This window comes from Balaenoptera acutorostrata, chromosome 9 (assembly GCF_949987535.1).
Source record: "Balaenoptera acutorostrata chromosome 9, mBalAcu1.1, whole genome shotgun sequence".
Classification (NCBI taxonomy): domain Eukaryota; kingdom Metazoa; phylum Chordata; class Mammalia; order Artiodactyla; family Balaenopteridae; genus Balaenoptera; species Balaenoptera acutorostrata.
The window spans coordinates 88,856,471-88,876,669 of NC_080072.1; the positions used below are offsets into that span (position 1 = coordinate 88,856,471).

The 20,199-nt window shown below is 52.5% G+C and overlaps 1 protein-coding gene and 1 long non-coding RNA gene across 11 annotated transcripts in view; one reads left to right on the plus strand and one right to left on the minus strand.

Annotated features, from left to right (window-relative positions):
• The window catches only part of BCO2 (beta-carotene oxygenase 2), a 479,892-nt gene that overhangs the window by 233,320 nt on the left and 226,373 nt on the right, over window positions 1-20,199 (minus strand). The window lies entirely within an intron of this gene.
• The window catches only part of LOC103009086 (uncharacterized), a 143,124-nt gene that overhangs the window by 49,559 nt on the left and 73,366 nt on the right, over window positions 1-20,199 (plus strand). The window contains exons 6-7 of one of the 3 annotated variants that reach the window (XR_009009269.1): window positions 5,238-5,310; window positions 9,069-9,271. This is a non-coding gene — a long non-coding RNA (uncharacterized LOC103009086). Of the gene's footprint in view, window positions 1-5,041; window positions 5,153-5,237; window positions 5,311-9,068; window positions 9,272-20,199 lie in introns of those variants that run through there. The other 2 variants (XR_009009270.1, XR_009009271.1) reach the window with 2 other exon arrangements.

Genomic DNA, 20,199 nt, shown 5'->3' on the forward strand with positions numbered 1-20,199 from the left:
TGACAGGGCCCACCTCCTCCGAGCCCCCTCTTACCTCCACAGAGACAGGGTCCACCTCCTCCGTAGCCCCTCTTACCTCCAGAGTGACAGGGTCCACCTCCTCCCTGCCCCCTCTTACCTCCACAGTGACAGGGTCCACCTCCTCCGTGCCCCTTCTTACCTCCACAGTGACAGGGTCCACCTCCTCCCTGCCCCCTCTTACCTCCACAGTGACAGGGTCCACCTCCTCCCTGCCCCCTCTTACCTCCACAGTGAGAGGGTCCACCTCCTCCGTGCCCCCTCTTACCTCCACAGTGACAGGGTCCACCTCCTCCGTGCCCCCTCTTACCTCCACAGTGACAGGGTCCACCTCCTACATGCCCCCTCTTACCTCTACAGTGACAGGGTCCACGTCCTCCCTGCCCCCTCTTACCTCCATTATGACGCGGTCAACCGCCTCTCTGCCCCCTGTTACCTCCATGATGACACGGTCCACCTCCTCCCTGCCCCCTCTTACCGCCAATATGACCAGGTAAGAGTATTAGCTAGAATTTTCCATCCCAGTGTGCCCAGATGGGAATCTCTCCCATCAGGTTTTGGAAACAGAGATCCAGAGACTTCCCCGCCCAAAATGGCTGGGACTTAAATTCATCGATAGTCTGGTGTTCTTAGGGACTCTTTTAATGTATCTGGTCCGTTTTGCCTGGGTGTCTTTAAAAATAACTCACCCCCTCCCAAAACATTTTCAACTTTGCCTCCCAAAAAATGTCAGAAACAGCAAGATCGATGCAAAGACCCATGAGGATATTGGAAAGAGATGCAAAGCGTCTTTTAAAGAGAGACGGGTCTTTGCAGATGCTCCTGGGAAAATTTGTCAATGCATTTGCAGGAAGTACGGTTCGGTTCATGTGTCCAGGTAGCATGAATGGACATATTCACCAAATGAAGGAAAAAGACTGCTTATCATCCCCGACTCCCAGCCGGGGACCAGGTACAGGTCAGCCAGCGGCGGAGTTAAGGTGTGAGATTCCACTGGCCCGGAGCGAGTCTGCAGGGTGATGGGCAGGGCTGTGCTGAGTGAGGCCTGATGTGGAGAGCACAGCTCACTGCCCCAGCCAGGGAGTGGACGGAGGGTGGCATCTTCCAGGGGGGAACTGGAAGGGTTTTTCCAAACGGGCTCATGGCTCATATTGTGAATGGAGGGTGTATACAAAATACTGCAAGAGGCGAACAAAAGTAAACTCTTCAGAAACATCCTTTTTAATGGCTGCATAGCATGCAATCCTGTAGCTGTATAATTTCCTTCCCAGTCCTAACCGTTGGCTATACCAGTTGTTCCCTAATTATCTTTTTGCTACTCAAATATAATTTTCTTGCTGTGCAAATCACTAAGCACCTAGAGCCAAACTGTGCCAGGCACGGGTCTCATACTTATATGAATTACCTAACATTCACAACAACCCAAAAGGCAGGTACTGTTATTTGCATCTTCCTGTGTAGTTTTCTCCTTACTTAGTATCATTTTGTCCAGTGGAGTTACTGGGCCAAAAGATAGAATCACACGTCACGGTCGTTAAGTACCAGCAAATTTCATCTTCCCATAAGTCATGCGTGAGAGCCCCACTATTCTCAGATCTTCAGCAGCATCTGGTATTGCCACTGAAAAAATTTTAAAACAAATAAATTTACTTCTTTGATAAAGTGCCATATCATAGTTTAGTAATTTGCATTTCCTTGATTATCTGTATTTGCAGTTCAAGAAAATGGGTGTTAAGAGTTTGACATGGGGAAATGGCTAAAATAATGACTGGTGACAAAACCAGAATAAAAATGGGGATCAAGTAAGGGTATAATAACTAAATATGATGCATAGAAGAGACTAGAAGGAAATGCATCCAAATGTCAGTAGTGGTTGCCTTCGGCAATGGAAATCTCTCCCTTTTTCTTTGTCTCCCTCTCACATACACATTTGTTAAATGTGTCTGCATTATTTCTGTATTCATAAAATATTTTACAAATTGTTTGGAAAAAAAATATGTTAAGCCAAAACCTCAAACAAGATTATAAAATGAGAAAAACCAAGGAAGGAGACTACTTCACTATGGGAAAAACTGCAGTATTGTGAGACAAGCAAGCTGTTTCCTTTTCAAGGCAGGGACTGGGGGAGGGTCAGAGGAGTCTGGAGCCCCAGGCCGAGTGAGTAGACGGGGATGAGGGTTGAATCGTGCCCACGTAGTAAGCGTTTGTGGCCTGAATCACTGCATCCGGGCCTGTCTGAGCAACACGACAGGTGTGAGAGTGTCACCGCCAGACGTGTCCAAATTCCCTGCCCCGAGGCTGCAAAGTGGTTTCATGCACCACGTTCACGAAGCCCGGGCGGGACGGGGAGGGGGTCAGCGTCTGCCACATCAGATGCCCAGCGCCTGGGGACAGGCCCAGCTGTTACTGTATTGGGCAGGGGTCCATTTTCTTGACTGAAAAAGAGAAAACTGTTGAAGTCTGGGGTATATTTAGAACTCACAGACAGACGTGTTCACGGGTAGGGGTGTGTACTCCTTTGGGGGAGAAAGCTTTCAGCAGCGTTCTCCAGCTGGTTAGTATTGACCTCTGGCCCAGGGATGCTGTAGCCAGGAGTTGGTCTTTTTAAAAAACGATGATTTATTGTTTTCTATTGAAGTAGAGTTGATTTACAATGTTATGTTAGTTTCAGGTATACAGCAAAGTGATTCGGTTATACATATATTCTTTTTCAGATTCTTCTCCCTTATAAGTTATTACAAGATAGGGAATATAATTCCTCCCTGTGCTGTACAGTAGGTCCTTGTGGCAGGAGTTATTCTTAGGAGGGGTTGTTCCTCGTTGAAGAAAGATCCCAGAGAAACAGCGTCAGTAAGATGTTCTCTGGGAAACGGTGTCCTTACGTTCATCCCCTCTCATCCTCTTTTCCTGCAGAAATTTGAGGATGCCATCACCTATTGGCTAAACAGAGGTCGGAATGGGCACGACTGCTACGATTACCACCAGCGCCACCACGATGAGGATGCTGCGATCGGTCCCTGGAGCCCCTAGGGCTTCAGGCACGGAGCCAGCATCAACTACGACGACTACTGACCGTCGCTCAGGCGGGCTCGGGGCCGCAGGCTCCGCACGATGCCCGGACTGTGTCTGCTGCGCCCGTTCTCGGTTCATCCTTCCTACCCGCTTTCTGTGGCCACAAAGGAAGAGTTAAAGCAAAGAACGTAAATGCCTTTCGAGGTTTCATGCAAGTACCTAACAATGCATTTCATTTAAAAATAGAAATAAAAACATTTTGTTAACACATCTCAGAGTTCACTTGGATGAAACTTGAGCTGGCGAGAGTTTTCCTTCCCTGCATGTTTCTGAGGTTGAAGCAACCTCTCAGAGGCACCTCCCCTCTGCTATCTGAAGTGTTACCTCTCCAAGAATTCCCACCACCCCAGACCATGGGACCGAGCAGGGGTCTTCAATGTATTCGAATTCAGTCCACACTAAATGCCAAATTAAGAATGAAAAAGCAAGAAAATTTAGCTGGAAATTAATTTAAGGTCACAGAACACGGTTTGGGGGATGAAGCATCCACATGGGTTTGTAAATTTGCTGTTCCACATCCCGAGCCAGAGGTGGACCTGTTTAATATTGTCAGGCAGGAAAAAAAGGGTAATAGAAAAAACACGGAAGTTTGGTTGATTTCACAGCCTCACTTGTCTTAAAAAATTAAACCTTGTCTAATGAGTTCAAGAAAGATGTACGAATATACATTGCATCATGTTTAAACAATCTGAGTGAATGAAAGAGAAAAGTGTCCTGGGGGTGGGTAGAGGGAGGAGAGGAAAGTGGGGAGGTGACACCTGCAGAGGGGAGGGGCCCTCAGAATGGCTCTTGAACTCGTGTGGGTCACAGACCCTCTGACAGCCTGATGGAAGCTTTCTCAGAAAAATGATAGGTGATTTTGCATATAGTCTCTGAAACACATCCTCATTCACAAGCTGCAGATGATAAACCCCTGGGTTTGGTGGGAAGTTCCTACCAGCATCAGGAGACCAGTGTTTGTGGACAATCCTTTGGAATCCTTACAACTTTTAAAACTTTGTGGTAAAATGTACACAACATAAAATCCATCATTTTAAGCAGTTTTAGATGTATAGTTCAGTGGCATTAAGTACATTCACCTTGTTGTACAACCGTCCCACCGTCTACGTCCAGAATCATTTCATCTTCCCCAAACTGAAACTCTGTCTCCATTAAACACTCACTCCCCATCCCCTCCCCCAGCCCCTGGTACGCACCATCCACTTCCTGTCTCGGTGAATTTGACTCCTCTGGGGATCTCATATGAGTGGAATCAGACACACAGTATTTGTCCTTTGGTGACTGGCTTATGTCACTGAGCATAATGTCCTCAAGGTTCATCCATGTTATAGCAGGTGTCAGAAGTTCCTCCCTTTTTAAGGCTGAATAATATTCTATTTTGTGTGTAGCCCACGTTTTGTTTATCCATCATCCATCAGCGGACACTGGGTTGCCTCCACCTCCTGGCTGTTGTGAGTAATGCTGTGGACACGGGTCTGTAAACATCTCTTCATGTCCCCACGTTCAGTTCTTTGGGGGATATACCCAGAAGTGGAATTATTAGATCATATGGTAACTCTGTTTAATTTTTCGGGGAATCACCACACATGTTTTCCACATCAGTTGTACTAGTCTACATTTTGATATAACGTAGAGTTGTAATAGGGAAGAACATTTTGTATTCTCTTACAAGTTAATTTAAGCCGATAAGCTTAAATTCCACACAGTGGCCCATCTCGGACCCTTGCCTCCGAGAGATGAAGGTAAATGAGCATTCAGCTCAAACACCTGTGTGTTTAGCTCCCAAGAAACCTCCTGAGCAGGCCCACCTGTGAATGACTGCAGGAGGGAGAAATGAACACCTCCCCTCCGGAGGCTGACGGGAACCAGGAAGTGCTTGGCTTTAGTCCCGCCCCTTGTAGTATAAAAGGAGCCCGACTGCTGCCGCAGGCAAGACGGCTCCTGGGGGTATGAGCCCACCGTCTGCTGGGTTTGGGGGCTCTCCGAAGGAAGTCGTTATTCTTTGCCCGGCAACTCGTCTCCTGATTATTGGCCTGTCCTGTGGCGAGCAGTGAGAGCTTGGGTAACAGGGTTCCATGAAAACTTTCGTTTCTTTTTCTTCACTCCTCTGGGGCAGCCGCAAACGCCAGTGCAGCGTTGAGGGGGAGGCGGGGTGGGCGTGATGGAAAGGACGTCTTCACTCTATTCCTCACCTTAAATGTTGCCGTGCTTCTCCATAAAGTATGTTTGCTGGGTGTTCTTGGTCGACGTCTTTTGTCAAGTTAAGGAAATTACTATTCTTTGAAAAATACGCTAAGAAAAACTTTAAATGTCATATATGGATGCTGAATTCTAGTTTCTTTATCTGTTGAGATAACATATCCTTTTAAATCTGTTAATTAACAACAGTTCTAGTAATACATTTTCATATTAATCAGTCTCATTCCTGGAATAAAAACTAACTTGATCATGATTTTTTTTTTCAGTGTTGGATCTGGTTGGATGGTATTTGTTGAGAATTTTTGCATCCGTGTCCATGAGGAAGATTGGGCTGTAGTTTTCTTTCCCGTTCCGTTTTTGTCAGTTTGGTTGTCCGGCTTATGCTGGTTTCTTAAAATGAATTGTTTATTATTTCTTCATGTAAGAATGGAATTATCTGTTTCCTGAATGTTTGGGAGCATTCTGATAAAGCCATTTGCATGTGGTGTTTTCTTCATGGTAAAATTTTTGACCATTGCATGCATTTCTTTTACAGGTAAAGGATTATTCTGGCTTCGTTTCTCTCCTTGAATCTGTTTTGCTAAATTCTATCTTTCTCAGTAGTCATCAATTATATGAAAATTTGAAGGGTGTTGAGAGTTGGTCTCAGGATCTTATCTTTTTTTCTCAGTAACATCTGTGGTTATGGTGTTTTTCACTCCATTTCATTTGTGCCTTTAAACAAAATGAATCTTGTCTTTTCAAACATGTAGTTTTTGCCTTGTTGACGTGCTTCTCTATTTCACAAATTTCTGTTCTCTTAATTGCCTTCCTTCTGCACCTGTGGGTCTTTGATTTCTGTTAGATCTTAGCTCAATTTTGAGCCTTATTTTTTTCAAAGGCCAATTCTTACTATTCTAAGTTTCCTTTCAAGAATTGCATCCCATGAGTTTGATGTGAAAAGTGAGATGATGAATTTGTCTAATTTCAATGATAATTTCTCCTTTGACCCTTGAGCCGATTACAAGTGTTATGAAATTTCCAAGTGAATGAATTTTTCTAATGATCTTATTGGCTTTGTTTTCTAACTTAATTGCATTGCGGTTTTTAAAAAATGTAGTCTGATCATAATTCTTTGAAGTATACCAAGGTCAGCTTTACATCTGAGCGTGTGCCAAACCAGCACGTGTTCATGTGTGCCTGAAAGGAATGTGTCTTTTCCAGACATCAGATGCAGTCAAGTGCATTAGCTCAAGCCCGATGGTGACACTGTTCACATCTTCTATTTTCTTACTAATTTTCTTGGTTCATTTGATCAACCGATTACTGATAAGTGTGTTAAAATCTACTATGACAATGGATTGGACAAGTTTTTCCTCTAATTCTGTCAGTCTGGCTTCGCATGAGGCTATACACAAATTCCCATGGGACACACATCTAGAATCGATACATTTTCCCAGTGAATGGAATCACTTATTGTTCTGCAGCAAATTTCCTTATTTCTAATGATGCTTTTTGCCTGAATTCTCCTTTGCTATTAATATGACTATAGTTTGCCTCCTGTTGGTTACTAATTGCCTGGTCTGTCTTTTCCATAGTTGGGCCTTTTATCTTTCTGCGTGCTTTAGGTGTGTTTTTTGCAAAGAGTACATAGCTGAAATTTGTTTTGTTTTTAAAATAGGGTATAACTCTTAAGGTCTGAACAGGAGAATTTAGTCCACTTACATGTATTGAGATTTATGATTTGGTTTCTTTTTTTTTTTAAGATTTTTTTTTTTTTGATGTAGACCATTTTTAAAGTGTTTATGGAATTTGCTACAATATTGCTTATGTTTTATGTTTTGGTTTTTTGGCCATGCCAAAAGATCCCATGCGGGATCTCAGTTTCCTGGCCAGGGATTGAACCTGCACCCACTGCATTGGAAGGCAAAGTCTCAACCACTGGACCTCCAGGGAAGTCCTTTGTGATTTGGTTTTATCTCTAACATCACATTTTGAATTTTGACTTGTCCCATTTTACGTGTTCCTCTCCCCCTTTTCCTCTTGTCTTGCCTTCATTTGGACTGTTTGTTTTCCTTCACTTATTCTTTTCCCTTCACTTCTTTTGAAGGTTACACTGGGTCTGTTCTATTAGTGTTTGCCCATTTAATCCATATTTAACAAGTTACCAGTAATCAATAGCCATAGTCTTGTCCTGGACAATACAAGGACCCCAAAATACTTTATTCTGCAACCTCCCCTCCCAATTTATAACCTACAGTAACTTGGCATTTTAAATCGAGTCTGCTTTATTTCCCCATAAGTTACCGTTGTTTCATTTATAGTTGCTGGTTTGATTAGGTGTCACAAAGCCGCTTGGTTCACTATTTCTCCTTCAGAGTCAGGCCACACATCTGAGCTCATTTTCCTTTGGCTTTAACTCCATCCTCCAGAATCCATTTAGTGAGGGTCCTTTGATGGTAAACGCCCAAGTTTCACACTTTCCCTTGTTTTACTCGCTATAGAATTCTTGCTTGAGTTAATCAGCACTTTGAAGATACTATCATATAGCCTTGTGGTTTCCACTGTTGATGTGAAGGCTTTCATTATAACCTGTCTTTCCTGTGGGGAGGGGACACCGTCCTCTCCAGCTGTCTTTTATAACAGACCCACCTTTGTTACTTATATCTGTGTCTATATATTTATACTGCTTGGGGTTTTTTGGGCTTCTTAATCTGAGGGTTGGTGTCTTTCAACAACTTTGGAAAATTCTGTTTCTTTGAATGTTCCTTCTTCCCCAGCCTATTATTTCTTGAACTTTATTCAGGTGTATAAATGTCACTATTTTCCCTTTTTCAAATGTGCTTAGTTCTGTCTTGTTATCTGTTCAGATTTTCAAGTTTCCCTTTCATTTCCTTAAAGGTATTAAACTTTATTTCCACCATCTGAAGTCGTTGCGGCTCTATTTCTAGCTGCCACCCGTTGCTTCTCACTCATGGTGTCTCGCCTCCTTGATGTCATGTAATTTCTAACCATGATGTACTCATTTTCCTTGGAGCTGTTTTTTGTTTTTTTTAAAATTTATTTATTTATTTTGATTTTTTGCTGTGTTGGGTGTTCGTTGCTGCACGCAATGTTAAGCCTGAGTTAAGTTGGATTCTTCCAGCCAGCACTTGGATTTCTTGTTGCTAGTGGCCTAAAGTTCAGGGGCCAGGGCTGGGGGGTGGGCGTCTACCAAACAGGGATCCTTCGTGGTCCCTGTTCTCCTGGTGCCCTCTCCCCACTCACCCATCCACTCCCACCCAAAGCATCCTAAGTGCCCTTGGCACTGTGATGGGTTAATTTGTCACTTCCCCTCATCAAGGTGGAGCCTTTTGGGGGCTCAGTCTGATAGGGGGCATCTGACCCGGGCTTTGTCTCCTATTCTGATGCCAGGCAGCCTTCAGAGAAGCACAGGCTCTACAGGATTCTGCAGAATCCTCCAGGCAAAGTCTGCTTTCGCTTCATTTTGGGATTCTGCAGATTCCTTGCTTTCGTATCATCTAAGGGATGCATTTTAAACAGATTTTTAAAACTCACATTCAGCAGCTCATCTACTCCCACTGGAGCATTGAGGACTCAGGTTATCTCTCTAATCTGCCCCCGCTCCTAGAGGCTCCCATTTGATCATTGATTGAAAATCATACGGTCTTTACCATTTTTGTGTGTCTAGGAAATCTCTTCTAAGAATAATGGTTTTTAATACAGAAAATACACAAGATTACAAATGAAAGCAGCTATATTGAAAAAGATATCAACACTTTATTTTTTATTTATTTAAGGCATCCAAGGCATCTTCTTTGGGAAAATTATCAATCACACAGGTGATGGTGTGACAGACGTTTCTCCAGCTGGACGGTGAACCCAGGATGCGGATCACCACAGTCTGTGCCATGAAGTCCTCAGCGCCGCACACAGAGCCTGTGGGACCAGCCGCTCTAGAGAGTGTGCGGGGTGGAGCCTGACGTCGCCCGGAAAGAAACAGGTGACGTACTCTCACGTTTCCATGTGAGGACAATGGACACAGGGGTAGAAAGTCACCTCCTGGACACAACGTGAGTTAGGAACAAAAGGGGAACTATAGCTCAGATTAGGCGGTCCTTCCCACACCCCTTAATCGGCACCCTCCCCAGGACGATCACCACCTTCTTAGCTTATCCGTGGCCCCTGACCACCACAAGACAGGGTCCAACTCCTCCCTGCCCCCCTCTGACCCCCCATAACAGGCTCCACCTCCTCCCTTCCCCCTCTTACCTCCACTATGACAGGGACACCTCCACCGTGCCCCCTCTTACTTACACAGCGACAGGATCCACGTCCCCCGTGCCCCCTCTTACCTCCACAGTGACAGGGTCCACCTCCTCCGTGCCCCCTCTTACCTCCACAGGGACAGGTTCCACCTCCTCCGTGCCCCGTCATACCTGGAGAATGACAGGGTCCACCTCTTCGCTGCCCCCCTCTGACACCCCATAACAGGGTCCACTCCCTCCCTGCCCCCCTCTGACTTCCCATAAAAGGGTCTACCTCCTCCCTGCCCCCCTCTGACCTCACATAACAGGGTCTACCTCCTCCATTCCCTCTCTTACCTCCATTATCACAGGGTCCACCTCCTCCTCCTCCTCCATGCCCCGTCTTACATCCACAGTGACAGGGTCCGCCTCCTCCGTGCCCCCCTCTTACCTCCACAATGACTGGGTCCACCTCGTCGCTGCCCCATCGTACCTCTACAATCACAGTGTCCTCCTCCTCCATGCCCCCTCTTCCCTCCAGAATGACAGGGTCCACCTCCTCCCTGCCCCCTCTTACCTACAAAATGACTGGGTTCACCTCCTCCATGCCCCCTCTAACCTCCACAATGACAGGGTCCACCTACTCCGTGCCCCCTCTTACCTCCACAGTGTCAGGGTCCACCTCCTCCGTGCACCCTCTTACCTCCACAGTGAGAGGGTCCACCTCCTCTCTGCCCACTCTTACCTCCACAGTGACAGGGCCCACCGCCTCCGTGCCCCGTCTTACATCCACAGTGACGGGGTCCACCTCCTCCGTGCCCCCTCTTACATCCACAGTGACAGGGTCCGCCTCCTCCGTGCCCCCTCTTACCTCCACAGTGACATGGTCCACCTCCTCCGTGCCCCCTGTTACCTCCACAATGACAGAGTCCACCTCCTCTTTGCCCCGCTCTGACCCCTCATAACAGGGTCCACCTCCTCCCTTCCCCCTCTTACCTCCACAATGACAGGGTTCACCTCCTCCCTGCCCCCTCTTACCTCCACTATGACACGGTCCACCTCCTCCCTGCACCCTCTTACTTCCACAATGACAGGGTCCACCTCCTCGCTGCCCCCCTCTGACCCCCCATAACAGGGTTCACCCCCTCCCTGCCCCACTCTGACCCTCCATTACAGGGTCTACCTCCTCCCTCCCGCCTCTGACCTCCCATAACAGGCTCCACCTCCTCCCTTCCCTCTCTTACCTCCATTATGACAGGGTCCACCTCCTCCGTGCCACCTCCTACCTCCACACTGATAGGGTTCACCTCCTCCTTGCCCCCTCTTACCTCCACAATCACAGGGTCCACCTCCTCCGTGCCGCCTCTTATGTCCATAATGACAGGGTCCACCTCCTCCGTGCCCCCTCTTAACTCCACAATGACAGAGTCCACCTCCTCTTTGCCCCCCTCTGACCCCCCAGAACAGGGTCCACCTCCTCGCTGCCTCCCTTTGACCTCCCATAACTGGGTCCACATCCTCCCTTTCCTCTCTTACCTCCATTATGAAAGGGTCCACCTACTCCGTGCCCCTTCTTACATCCACTATGACATAGTCCACCTCCTCGCTGCCGCACTCAAACCCCCCTTAATAGGGTACACATCCTCGCTGCCACTCTCTGACCTGCCATAAGAGGGTCCACCCACTCCGTGCCCCCTCTTACCTCCACACTGACAGGGTCCACCTCCTCCGTGCCGCCTCTTACCTCCACTATAACAGGGTCCACCTTCTCCGTGCCCCTTTTTACCTCCACTATGACAGAATCCACGTCCTCGCTGCCCGCCTCTGACCCCCCATAACAGGGTCCATGCCCTCCCTGCCCCCCTCTGACTTCCCATAACAGAGTCTACCTCCTCCCTGCCCTCCGCTTACCTTTCATAACAGGGTCCACCTCCTCCCTTCCCCCTCTTAACTCCATTATGACAGGGTCCACCTCCTCCGTGCCCCTTCTTACCTCCACTATGACAGAGTCCACCTCCTCGCTGCCCCCCTCTCACCCCCCGTAACAGGGTACACCTCTTCGCTGCCCCCTCTTACCTCTACAATGACAGAGTCCACCTCCTCTGTGTGCCCTCTTACCTCCACAATGACAGGGTCCACCTCCTCCCTGCCCCCCTCTGACCCCCCATGACAGAGTCCACCTCCTCTCTTCCCCCTCTTACCTCCACAATGACAGAGTCCACCTCCTCCGTGCCCCCTCTTACCTCCACAATGAAAGGGTCCACCTCCTCCTTGCCCCCTCTTACCTCCACAGTGTCAGGGTCCACCTCCTCCGTGCCCGGTCTTACCTCCATAGTGAAAGGGTCCACCTCCTCCGTGCCGCCTCTTACTTCCACAGTAACAGGGTCCATCGACTCCGTGCCCCCTCTTACCTCCACAATGACAGGGTCCACCTCCTCGCTGCCCCCCTCTGACCCCCCATAACAGGGTCCACCTCCTCCCTTCCCCCTCTTACCTCCACAATGACAGGGTCCACCTCCTCGCTGCCCGCCTCTGATCCCCCATAACAGGGTCCACGCCCTCCCTGCCCCCCTCTGACTTCCCATAACAGAGTCTACCTCCTCCCTGCCCTCCGCTTACCTTCCATAACAGGGTCCACCTCCTCCCTTCCCCCTCTTAACTCCATTATGACAGGGTCCACCTCCTCCGTGCCCCTTCTTACCTCCACTATGACAGAGTCCACCTCCTCGCTGCCCCCCTCTCACCCCCCGTAACAGGGTCCACCTCCTCTTTGCCCCCCTCTGACCCCCCATAACAGGGTCCACCTCCACGCTGCCCCCCTTTGACCTCCCATAACTGGGTCCACATCCTACCTTCCCTCTCTTACCTCCATTATGAAAGGGTCCACCTACTCCGTGCCCCTTCTTACATCCAATATGACATAGTCCACCTCCTCGCTGCCCCACTCAAACCCCCCTTAATAGGGTACACATACTCGCTGCCACTCTCTGACCTCCCATAAGAGGGTCCACCCACTCCGTGCCCCCTCTTACCTCCACACTGACAGGGTCCACCTCCTCCGTGCCGCCTCTTACCTCCACACTGACAGGGTCCACCTTCTCCGTGCCCCTTTTTACCTCCACTATGACAGAATCCACGTCCTCGCTGCCCGCCTCTGACCCCCCATAACAGGGTCCACCTCCTCGCTGCCCCCCTCTGACCCCCCATAACAGGGTCCACCTCCTCCCTTCCCCCTCTTACCTCCACAATGACCGGGTCCACCTCCTCGCTGCCCGCATCTGATCCCCCATAACAGGGTCCACGCCCTCCCTGCCGCCCTCTGACTTCCCATAACAGAGTCTACCTCCTCCCTGCCCTCCGCTTACCTTCCATAACAGGGTGCACCTCCTCCCTTCCCCTTCTTAACTCCATTATGACAGGGTCCACCTCCTCCGTGCCCCTTCTTACCTCCACTATGACAGAGTCCACCTCCTCGCTGCCCCCCTCTCACCCCCCGTAACAGGGTACACGTCCTCGCTGCCCCCCCTCTCACTGCACATAACAGGGTCCATCTCCTCGCTGCCCCCTTCTGACCCCCCATAACAGGGTCCAATTCCTCCTTTCCCCCTCTTACCTCCACAATCACAGGGTCCACCTCCTCGCTGCCCCCTCTTACCTCCACAATGACAGGGTCCACCTCCTCTGTGTACCCTCTTACCTTCAGAATGACAGGGTCCACCTCCTCCCTGCCCCCCTCTGACCCCCATGACAGAGTCCACCTCCTCTCTTCCCCCTCTTACCTCCACAATGACAGAGTCCACCTCCTCCGTGCCCCCTCTTACCTCCACAATGACAGGGTCCACCTCCTCCCTGCCCCCCTCTTACCTCCACAATGACAGTGTCCACCTCCTCCGTGCCCCCTCTTACCTCCACAATGACTGGGTCCACCTCCTCCCTGCCCCCTCTTACCTACAAAATGACTGGGTTCACCTCCTCCATGCCCCCTCTTACCTCCACAATGACAGGGTCCACCTCCTCCGTGCCCCCTCTTACCTCCACAGTGTCAGGGTCCACATCTTCCGTGCACCCTCTTACCTCCACAGTGACAGGGTCCACATCTTCCGTGCACCCTCTTACCTCCACAGTGACAGGGTCCAACTCCTCCCTGCCCCCCTCTTACCTCCACAATGACTGGGTCCACCTTGTCGCTGCCCCATCTTACCTCCACAATCACAGTGTCCTCCTCCTCCATGCCCCCTCTTCCCTTCACAATGACAGGGTCCACCTCCTCCCTGCCCCCTCTTACCTACAAAATGACTGGGTTCACCTCCTCCATGCCCCCTCTAACCTCCACAATGACAGGGTCCACCTCCTCCATGCCCCTTCTTACCTGCACTATGCAGAGTCCACCTCCTCGCTGCCCCCCTCTTACCTCCACAGTGACAGGATCCACCTCCTCAGTGCCCACTCAAACCTCCACTATGACAGAGTCCACCACCTCGCTGCCCCCCTCTGACCCCCTGTAACAGGGTACACCTCCTCGCTGCCCCCCTCTAACCCCCCTTAACAGGGTACACCTCCTCGCTGCCCCGCTCTGACCCTCCATAACAGGGTCCACCTCCTCCTTTCCCCCTCTTACCTCCACAATCACAGGGTCCACCTCCTCGCTGCCCCCTCTTACCTATACAATGAAAGGGTCCACCTCCTCCGTGCCCCTCTTACCTCCACAGTGATAGGGGCCACCTCCTCCGTTCCCCCTCTTACCTACACAGCGACAGGGTCCACCTCCTCCGTTCCCCCTCTTAACTCCACAATGACAGGGTCCACCTCCTCCGTGCCCCCTCTTACCTCCACTATAACAGGGTCCACCTCCTCCGTGCCCCTTCTTACCTGCACTATGCAGAGTCCACCTCCTCGCTGCCCCCCTCTGACCCCCCATAGCAGGGTCCACCCCCTCCCTACCCCACTCTGACCTCCCATAACAGGGTCCACCTTCTCCCTTCCCTCTCTTACCTACATTATGACAGTGTCCACCTCCTCGCTGCCCCCCTCTGACCCCCCATAACAGTGTCCACCCCCTCCTTGCCCCCCTCTGACCCACCATAACAGGGTCTACCTCTTCCCTGCCCTTCTCTGAACTCCAATAACAGGGTCCACCTACTCCCTTCCCCCTCTTCCCTCCATTATGACAGGGTCCACCTTCTCCGTGCTCCTTCTTACCTCCACTATGACAGTGTCCACCTCCTCCCTGCCCCCCTCTTACCTCCACAATGACTGGGTCCACCTCCTCCGTGCCCCCTCTTACCTCCCCAATGACAGGGTCCACCTCCTCCGTGCCCCCTCTTACCTCAACAGTGTCAGGGTCCACATCTTCCGTGCACCCTCTTACCTCCACAGTGACAGGGTCCACCTCCTCCCTGCCCACTCTTACCTCCACAGTGACAGGATCCACCTCCTCCGTGCCCCCTCTTACCTCCACAGGGACAGGTTCCACCTCCTCCGTGCCCCTTCATACCTCGAGAATGACAGGGTCCACCTCTTCGCTGCCCCCCTCTGACACCCCATAACAGGGTCCACTCCCTCCCTGCCCCCCTCTGACTTCCCATAAGAGGGTCTACCTCCTCCCTGCCCCCCTCTGACCTCACATAACAGGGTCTACCTCCTCCATTCCCTCTCTTACCTCCATTATCACAGGGTCCACCTCCTCCTCCTCCGTGCCCCTTCTTACTTCCACTATGACATACACCACCTCCTCGCTGCCCCCCTCTAACCCCCCTGAACATGGTACACTTCCTGCTGCCCCCCCTCTGTCTCCCCATAACAGGGTCCACCTAATCCGTGCCCCCTCTTACCTCCACACTGACAGGGTCCACGTCCTCACAGCCCCCCTCTGACCCCCCATAACAGGGTACACGTCCTCTTTGCCCCCCTCTGACCCCCCCATAACAGGGTCCACCTCCTCCCTTCCCCATCTTATTTCCACAATGACAGGGTCCACCTCCTTGCTACCCCCTCTCACCCACCATAACAGGGTCTACCTCCTCCCTGCCCCCCTCTAACCTCCCATAACTGGGTCCACCTCCTCCCTACCCTCTCTTACCTCCATTATGACAGGGTCCACCTCCTCCGTGCCCCTTCTTACCTCTACTATGACATAGTCCACCTCCTCGCTGCCCCCATCTGACCCCCCATAACAAGTTCCACCTCCTCGCTGCCCCCCTCTGTCCCTCCATAACAGGGTCCACCTAATCCGTGCCCGCTCTTACCTCCACACTGACATGATCCACCTCCTCCGTGCCGCCTCTTACCCCCACTATAACAGGGTCCACCTCCTCCATGCCCCTACTTACCTCCACTGTGACAGAGTCCACCTCCTCGCTGCCCCCCTCTGACCCCCCGTAACAGGGTACACCTCCTCGCTGCCCCCCTCTGACCCCCCATAACTGGGTCCACCTCCTTCCTTCCCCCTCTTACCTCCACAATCACAGGGTCCACCTCCTTGCTGCCCCCCTCTGACCCCCCATAACAGGGTCCACCTCTTCCCTTCCCTCTCTTACCTCCATTATGACAAGGTCCACCTCCTCTGTGCCCCCTCTTACCTCCACAGTGACAGGGTCCACCTCCTCCGTGCTCCCTCTTACCTCCACAGTCACAGGGTCCACCTACTCCGTGCCCCATCTTACCTCCACAGTGACAGGGTCCACTTCCTCTGTGCCCCCTCTTACCTCCACAGTGACAGGATCCACCTCCTCCATGCCCCCTCTTGGCTACACAGTGACAGGGTCCACCTCTTCCGTGCCCCCTTTTACCTCCACAGTAACAGGGTCCACCTCCTCCCTGCCCCCTCTTACCTCCACAATGATAGGGTCCACCTCCTCGCTACCCCCCTCTGAACCCCCATAACAGGGTCCACATCCTCCTTTCCCCCTCTTACCTCCACAATCACAGGGTCCACCTCCTCGCTGCCCCCTCTTACCTCTACAATGAAAGGGTCCACCTCCTCCGTGCCCCCTCTTACCTCCACAATGACAGAGTCCACCTCCTCCGTGCCCCCTCTTACTTCCACAATGACAGGGTCCACCTCCTCTTTGCCCCCCTCTGACCCCCCATAACAGGGTCCACCTCCTCGCTGCCCCCCTCTGACCCCCCCATAACAAAGTCCACCTCCTCCCTTCCCCCTCTTACCTCCACAATGATAGGGTCCACCTCCTCGCTGCCCCCCTCTGAACCCCCATAACAGGGTCCACCTCCTCCCTTCCCCCTCTTACCCCCATTATGACAGGGTCCACCCCCTCCGTACCCCTTCTTCCGTCCACTATGACAGGGTCCACCTCCTCGCTGCCCCCCTGTGACCCCCCGTAACAGGGTACACCTCCTCGCTGCCCCCCTCTGACCCCCCATAACAGGGTCCACCTCCTCCCTGCCCCCTCTTACCTACAAAATGACTGGGTCCAACTCCTCCATGCCCCCTCTTAACTCCACAGTGACAGGGTCCACCTCCTCCCTGCCCCCCTCTTACCTCCAGAATGACTGGGTCCACCTCCTCCCTGCCCCTCTTACCTCCACAACGACAGGTTCCACCTCGTCCCTGCCCCATCTTACCTCCACAATCACAGTGTCCTCCTCCTCCATGCCCCCTCTTCCCTCCACAATGACAGGGTCCACCTACTCTGTGCCCTCTCTTACCTCCACAGTGTCAGGGTCCACCTCCTCCGTGCCCCCTCTTACCTCCACAGTGTCAGGGTTCACCTCCTCTGTGCCCCCTCTTACCTCCACAGTGACAGGGTCCACCTACTCTGTGCCCTCTCTTACCTCCACAGTGTCAGGGTCCACCTCCTCCGTGCCTCCTCTTACCTCCACAGTGTCAGGGTTCACCTCCTCCGTGCTAACTCTTACCTCCACAGTCACAGGGTCCACCTACTCCGTGCCCAATCTTACCTCCACAGTGACAGGGTCCAACTACTCGGTGCCCCCTCTTACCTCCACAATGACAGTGTCCACCTCCTCGCTGCCCCCCTCTGACCCCCCATACCAGGGTCCACTCCCTCCCTGCCCCCCTCTGACTTCCCATAAGAGGGTCTACCTCCTCCCTGCCCCCCTCTTACCTCCACAATAACAGGGTCCACCTCCTCCCTGCCACCCTCATACCTCCACAATGACAGGGTCCACCTCCTCGCTGCCCCCCTCTGACCCCCCCATAACCGGGTCCACCTCCCCCCTGCCTCCCTCTGACCCCTATAACAGGGTCTACCTCCTTCCTACCCCCCTCTGACCTCCCATAACAGGGTCCACCTCCTTCCTTCCCCCTCTTACCTCCACTATGACAGGGACACCTCCACCGTGCCCCCTCTTACTTACACAGCGACAGGATCCACGTCCCCCGTGCCTCCTCTTACCTACAAAATGACTGTGTCCACCTCCTCCCTGCCCCCTCTTACCTCCACAGTAACAGGGTCCACCTCCTCCCTGCCACCCTCTTACCGCCACAATGACAGGGTCCACCTCCTCCCTACCCCCTCTTACCTACAAAATGACTGTGTCCACCTCCTCCCTGCCACCTCTGACCCCCATAACAGGGTCCATCTCCTCCCTTCCCGCTCTTACTTCCCCAATGACAGGTTCCACCTCCTCACTGCCCACCTCTGACCCCCCATAACAGGTTCTACCTCCTTCCTGCCCCCCTCTCACCTCCCATAACAGGGTCCACCTCTTCCCTTCCCTCTCTTACCTACATTATGACAGGGTCCACCTCATCTGTGCCCCCTCTTACCTCCACAGTGACAGGGTCTACCTCCTCCGTGCCCCCTCTTACCTCCACAGTGACAGGGTCTACCTCCTCCGTGCCCGCTCTTACCTCCACAGTGACAGGGTCCACATACTCCGTGCCCCCTCTTGCCTCCACAGTGACAGGGTCCACCTCCTCCGTGCCCCCTCTTGGCTACACAGTGACAGGGTCCACCTCCTCCGTGCCCCCTCTTACCCCCACAGTGACAGGGTCCAAATCCTCCGTGCCCCCTCTTACCTCCACAGTGACAGGGTCCACCTCCTCCGTGCCCCCTCTTACCTCCACAGTGACAGGATCCACCTCCTCCATGCCCCTTCATACCTCGACAATGACAGGGTCCACCTCCTCGCTGCCCCCTTCTGACACCCCATAACAGGGTCCACTCCCTCCCTGCCCCCCTCTGACTTCCCATAAGAGGGTCTACCTCCTCCCTGCCCCCCTCTGACCTCACATAACAGGGTCTACCTCCTCCATTCCCTCTCTTACCTCCATTATCACAGGGTCCACCTCCTCCTCCTCCGTGCCCCTTCTTACTTCCACTATGACATATACCACCTCCTCGCTGCCCCCATGTAACCCCCCTGAACATGGTACACTTCCTGCTGCCCCCCTCTGACCCCCCATAATAGGTTCCACCTCCTCGCTGCCCCCCTCTGTCTCCCCATAACAGGGTCCACCTAATCCGTGCCCCCTCTTACCTCCACACTGACAGGGTCCACGTCCTCACAGCCCCCCTCTGACCCCCCATAACAGGGTCCACCTCCTCCCTTCCCCATCTTATTTCCACAATGACAGGGTTCACCTCCTTGCTACCCCCTCTCACCCACCATAACAGGGTCTACCTCCTCCCTGCCCCCCTCTAACCTCCCATAACTGGGTCCCATAACTGGGTCCACCTCCTCCCTACCCTCTCTTACCTCCATTATGACAGGGTCCACCTCCTCCGTGCCCCTTCTTGCCTCTACTATGACATAGTCCACCTCCTCGCTGCCCCCATCTGACCCCCCATAACAAGTTCCACCTCCTCGCTGCCCCCCTCTGTCCCTCCATAACAGGGTCCACCTAATCCGTGCCCGCTCTTACCTCCACACTGACATGATCCACCTCCTCCGTGCCGCCTCTTACCCCCACTATAACAGGGTCCACCTCCTCCATGCCCCTACTTACCTCCACTGTGACAGAGTCCACCTCCTCGCTGCCCCCCTCTGACCCCCCGTAACAGGGTACACCTCCTCGCTGCCCCCCTCTGACCCCCCATAACTGGGTCCACCTCCTTCCCTCCCCCTCTTACCTCCACAATCACAGGGTCCACCTCCTTGCTGCCCCCCTCTGACCCCCCATAACAGGGTCCACCTCTTCCCTTCCCTCTCTTACCTCCATTATGACAAGGTCCACCTCCTCTGTGCCCCCTCTTACCTCCATAGTGACAGGGTCCACCTCCTCCGTGCTCCCTCTTACCTCCAGAGTCACAGGTTCCACCTACTCCGTACCCCATCTTACCTCCACAGTGACAGGGTCCAACTCCTCGGTTCCCCCTCTTACCTCCACAATGACAGGGTCCACCTCCTCTCTGCCCCCCTCTGACCCCCCATACCAGGGTCCACTCCCTCCCTGCCTCCCTCTGACTTCCCATAAGAGGGTCTACCTCCTCCCTGCCCCCCTCTTACCTCCACAATAACAGGGTCCACCTCCTCCCTGCCACCCTCTTACCTCCACAATGACAGGGTCCACCTCCTCCCTGCCCCCTCTTACCTACAAAATGACTGTGTCCACCTCCTCCCTGCCCCCTCTTACCTCCACAATAACAGGGTCCACCTCCTCCCTGCCACCCTCTTACCTCCACAAAGACAGGGTCCACCTCCCTGCCCCCTCTTACCTACAAAATGACTGTGTCCACCTCCTCCCTTCCCCCTCTTACCT